A 6,019-nucleotide genomic window follows, 5' to 3' on the forward strand; every position below is an offset into this window, starting at 1 on the left:
ACGAAGAGCAACGAGTGTCGCTTAAAACATTCCGGGCGCCAAAATCGAGTAACTCTTTGAGAATCTATGCAATTATGATAAACTTATGTCATAAATTACGATGCAAATATGTAAATACTATAATAGATTATTTTAAAAAAACATGAAAAAGTTCCGAATAAACAACATGAAGAAGTTAACATTAAAAATTAAAGAGTCAATTGACATGAAAACTTTCACTTTGCAGATGCCTTATACCCTTATGGCTTATAAACGTTATGCCTACGGGTTTTTCTAACAGTAAAATCATTAATCACAGATGATATATCAATATTACGTAGAATATCATTTTCAATGTTCAGCAGAGCAAGACTATTTAGCCGTTCTTGTGTCATGGATGAACGAAGCTGATCTTTAATTAACTTAAGTTTGGAGAACGACCGTTTGCCAGAAGAGTTTGATATCATCATACTAAGATAAGCGCGAAACGCAATAACAGTGTTTGGAAATACAGTTTCTAAGTTATTTGCCACAAGAAGCCTATGTATGCGCAGCTCTAGGAAGTCAACCTTCACTGTGATGTCATCATCATCATCCGATTCAACATCGATGTCGTCGTCTTCATTAGCTTGATGAGAAGGTCTCGCTGCAGTTGAAGAAACTGAAGGCCTAGTTGCATCCAATGCCATTTTAGCGAATTCTGTGTTGAGAAGGCTAGAAAACTGGAGCAATTCATCGCATAAATTTACTTCGAGATCAGTGAGGAATGCTTCTTGCAAGCTTTTTGCACTTTTTTCCACTTCTTCAGCTGGAAGGTCTGCGAGCTTTCGCAGAAAGTCAAACTTTCCAGCAATGTTGATGTAAGCACTAAGTCGTTTTCATAACTAAGTATCAAGGCTGTCGATTTTCACTAGGAAAGTGCCTGTACGAAACTTGTCGGCTAGAGTCTGCAACAGCTCAGGTGCTGATCTTGGCTCGTCGTAACGGCGATTTTGTTTAGTGGTGGAATGACTATATTTTCAGGTTCGTCGTCAAGGATTTCCAGTCCCGTCCACCACATGAACTCACTGCGGTGTTCAGCACTCTCGTAGTTCTTTTTCACGTCTTTGTATACGTTCGTCATACTAAATTGTTGCCTGAAATTGTACAAAGTGCCTTCTTCTCTTCCCGATTCTGGGGTTGCTTTGTACAAGCTTTCCCACGTGTACTACAAGTGCATGTGGGAAGAATGATCTATTAGTGTGAATGATAATTCCAGTCGAGATATATGAATAATAAGATATTTCCACTTTTACATAAATTTATAGTTCCAATATCTAGCCATGCTTATTTTATTGCATGACAAAAACGGTGCGTTACACAATTGCACTTCGTTTAAAATATGCAGTGGTATTCACTAATGTATAATGCCCTGGAATAGTCATTTTTAAACACATTTTCTATCATCACATATCTAAAAAAATATCTAACAATAACATTTATATCAATACACGAAAATACATACGATCTTACCCCCCTTGTGTGCCATTGGGCAACGTTTTTAACGATATCAAATCTTTCGGTGTTTTCTTTGCTCCAGTAACTCGCTCACGACCAAGTAAATCGCCCACTCGAACACGCTCGAACACTTCCACAAGAAAGTTCTCTACGTATTCCAAATACCCGCAGATATCCGAATGGTTCGTTTGATTGTATGGCTCAATTGGCATTCCAACATGTTATACATGATTTTTTGACATCTCATTGGAGAACCTTTTTAATAAAATGCAAAGGAATATAATTAGTTTTTCAACATACATATTAAATGTATAGTACACATATATATTATATTAAGTTTAGATAAAAATATAGAGAGGGATTGAACTCAAAAAGTTATACGACTCATTCATTTTCAGTGAACTTAAACAATTTGCAACTTACTTGTGCGGTATATGATCATCGACCACAGTGTGAAAATATCTCATACAAGGAAAGAATTCAATCTGTATTCTCATGACTAGAGTACAGAAGTTGGATTTGATCGTCTGAAGTTCCGTTTCGGTCAACAAGTACTCTTTTTTAGTGAACAACTTGACATCAGTAACCAATTGTTTAGTGTGTTGTCCAAATGTTCTGAAGGGAACTATCAAATGTCATGAATTGTGCAACCCAGTGCATATCCGAATTTTGATGGTTAGGTAACATGATGTTGGCAAGTATTTTGAAATCAAAATTATCGAAAACCATCCCTGGTTTTCCATTTGTTTTCACCATCTGCTTGATTTCATTCTTCAAATCACATCCAACATCATTTGTGGTCAGTAGACCGCTGTAAATGACAACTACTGTAAATTTTAACTCTTTGTACATACCTTAACATATACAGTATACTGTACTTGCATACTGTAACTGCTGAAACTACTGTGTATAGAGATTAAAGTACATGAAAACACATGCACACAGATGGATTTACTGACAAGCAAAGGTATACAGTACAGTACAATAATTTCATCCAAAGGTGTATAAACATAATGTCTTGACAACATGCATTGAAATGTCTGATGTTGTCATCACATCCAAAGCCGTATAAAATGTCTTGACAACATTAACAATTAAATATCTGATGTAATATTTTTGAAGGCCAAATACTTTGCTTTGGCAGTTTCGAACACTTTCATGAGGTCGGCTGGGACATTTATGTCTTGAAAAATCGTGGTATGCAACATTGTGAGCCCCAGCTCGTGTGATTGTGGGTAATCGCCATCTATGTAAAACAGCCCGATTACCGCTAGTACTGCTTTCAAAATTTTCCCCAAATCTACGGTCGAATTCCAATTACCTGACGGGGCAAAAATCCATGCTGATCTTTTGTTTAAACACAGAATTGGCAAACCTTTACCATTTTTCAAGCCAAGTATATCGCTAGGCTATTAGGGTCTAATTCCACGGGCGCTTTTTCTCGGGGAAATGCGAGATATTTCGCATGTTTCTTTTGAATTTCGACCACTTTAATAAATTAATTCTGCTTCATTGCTCACAATTCAAAAGAAGCAGGCGAAATATTTTGCATTTCGCTCGAAAATTTAGCCCGTGGAATTAGGGCTTTGGGAGGCTCAAAAATGTTACACAACCAGCCGAATGTAAGACATCGATTTATAGCTCACCTTCAATATATGGACAAGTTCTACAACTTTCTTTGAAGATCTTGAGCTCCCTGGTTTCCCAATGTTATTGCTGAATAGCAAGGGAAGGTGCTTTAGCAGATGGATGACTTTGGCAACTGTACAGAAAGAGTTGCGCATGCTGAAACATAAATAGCATCCTCAATATAGCCCCATGCAAAATTGGGATGCAGTGGATTATCCACAGTGGATTATCACACCCAATTCGTCAGTTAGTCGATCCACACACTCATATTCTATATTCAACGTTAGCATACAGACTGCATGGTTACATTATTAAAGTATATATTTAAAAATAGGTATTTTAAGAAGCAGTTCATTGTGAAGTTCTAGTTTGACTTGAAATTGTTATAATCAGTAAGTACTAACTCAAAGGAGGGCTTGATATCTGTTGGAACAATCGTGTCCTTAAATATATATTGCTGATGAAGGAGACTGATTATAACAAATTGATAATATTGGTGTATACCCCTTAGAATATTGTTGTGTCCAAACTCAAAAGATCGTATTTACCTTGATAGTTATAGCCCAAATACAACACCTATATTATTGGGTTTCTTATTCTAAGAATGGCTATTATTCCTTATCTTAAGAAAATTAAAAACCAAAATCCTTAGTGTAAGAAAATTTTTGCTATAATATGCAACTCAGTCCTAACGGGAAAAGCAGCTGCACAGCCCTTTCCAGAGTTCCTTTTGTGCTCTTCCGACGTACTCTGCGTATCACGTTATCCTTTCCTGAGTTGGTTTCTTCTATGATTCGTAAAGGCCACGTACCTCGATTCTTGTTCCCGTTCTGTATTAACACAGCATCTCCAGCTTTAGGTTGAAACTCGCTCTTCTTGTGGGTCACGTTGTGCCTCTCCCGTAAGGCTACCAAATATTCCTTTCTCCAACGCCGCCATAGCTTGTGCTTACATTTGGTTAGATATTTTGCTCGTTATCTCAACTCTGACGCTACGATTCGCCATGGTTCTTCCAAAGGGAGTTGACACGTGCGTTGATGGATGAACATAGCTGGGGTGAGGGTTGGTATGGCTGGATGTCGTTCTCAACATACGAAAATGGTCGGCGGTTGATCTGAATTTCGATGTCGAGCAAGATTTCTCTGAGTTCGTCCCAAGTGAGATGTCTTCCCAATTAAGAATGTGACTAATTGTAAAAATATTATAACTGGTAAAAGTAGTGAATAACAACAATAATTCATTTTGCAACAATGAATGTGCAGTCTCTGCAATTTTTTAAAACGTATGTCAGGCCAAGACGTTCGGCCTGACAGTTTCTTGCCAGGTGGCCCACTTTCCCACACTTGAAGCATTTTTTTTCTACAAAATACATAGAACAATTATTGTAACTGGTTTTATTTTATATCTCATAAATACTAGTATTAGTCATGCAATAGTTTGTGACTTTTCCTATTGGTTGCAAGATATATGACTTTGTTTATCAGTGGAAGAGTTGTTATATGGTATAACAGCACAATATTTCTTACTTTTGTGGTGATCCCTGTTAAATTCTAAAATAAATCAATATTTTAATTGTAATTAATAAGAGCAAATACATATGACAGGTGAAATGTTTCCTATTTCCCCTCAATACTTGTGCTTTGTGATATCAAAAAACTTTGAAAACACATACTTCTTTTGCACGTGCATGGCAGCTCTATGGCCCCTTTGGCCACAGTTGTAACATTTTCCTAAATAAAAATAATTATGGTCAATATAATTTTATTCCTGATGATTTGTTATAAGGGAGCAGTAAATTTTAAATGGTTTACATTGGAATTGTCTTCTTTCTTTATCATCTGTGTGAAAGATATTTGTGAAAAATTATTTATATATGACAGGACAAAACACCTTAATCATAACAATGCTGTTTCTAAGCCTTCAATGACATATAGGAAAGGTAGCATATTTTTTATACATGGCTGTAGCTCTGCGGGCTATATGCTTAGAAACAAAGATAGATACAGTCATACAGGCATGCTCTAGCTCTGATATATTATATCAAAAACCGGTCCAAACTTTTTACGAGTACATGTCTTAAAAATTCATTCCATTTTGGCCATTTCCTTCACCTTCGTGGGCTTCGCCAACCTCGACGGACGTCGGCTGGCTGTTTTTGTCATCTCCATTAGGCCCTTCAATATAAAATTTTACGATTTACTGAAGTGTAAATAAGGTAGTTATAACAACAACTATTACCCAATTAGTCTTTTTTGAAAGGCATCCTAAACTTTTTTAAGGGTCTTTTAAGCTTTAAGTGTGAAATACGTATATCGCAAAACACATACGTACCGTTCATGATGATTTCTCCATTGTTTTTCATTTGAGCGCTCTAAAATATAATTTTTTTCTCAAATGTTGAAAATAATAAACTGATAAAACCCTATATGATTTATTATATTTAAAGACCTCGTACCTTATTACTTTAAAAGCAATTTCCGGTCAATTACAAATGAAATAAACATAACATAAAAAAGAGCGCAAAATAAATACTACAATCTGATTGGCCCAGATAGTAGAAAAGATATTATTACTAACATGAAGTAATGAAATCGATGGTATATAAAAATTAAATAGGGACAAAGGCATCAGAAGATTGGATTACTGTCTGCCTTAAAGTACCACAAAAATAATGGTATTTGTTATAATTAGAAAGGATAAGAACAACCTACTTACTGGTGAACTTATTAATAAATTAAGCACACAGTATAAATGTATTGTGCAAAGTACATTTTACATGTTAGTATTTAATTATCTCTATTTTACAATTAATCTAAAAATCTATCTACTGTTGTCAGTTGCCAAAGCATGTAAACCATTCTATCTGTGACACTTTGCTTAAATGATTGATCACAGAAGTAAGAGGAAAAATTCC

This window comes from Dendronephthya gigantea, unplaced genomic scaffold (assembly GCF_004324835.1).
Source record: "Dendronephthya gigantea isolate DGI-Jeju-01 unplaced genomic scaffold, DenGig_1.0 000137F, whole genome shotgun sequence".
In the NCBI taxonomy this organism is placed as follows: Eukaryota; Metazoa; Cnidaria; class Anthozoa; order Malacalcyonacea; family Nephtheidae; genus Dendronephthya; species Dendronephthya gigantea.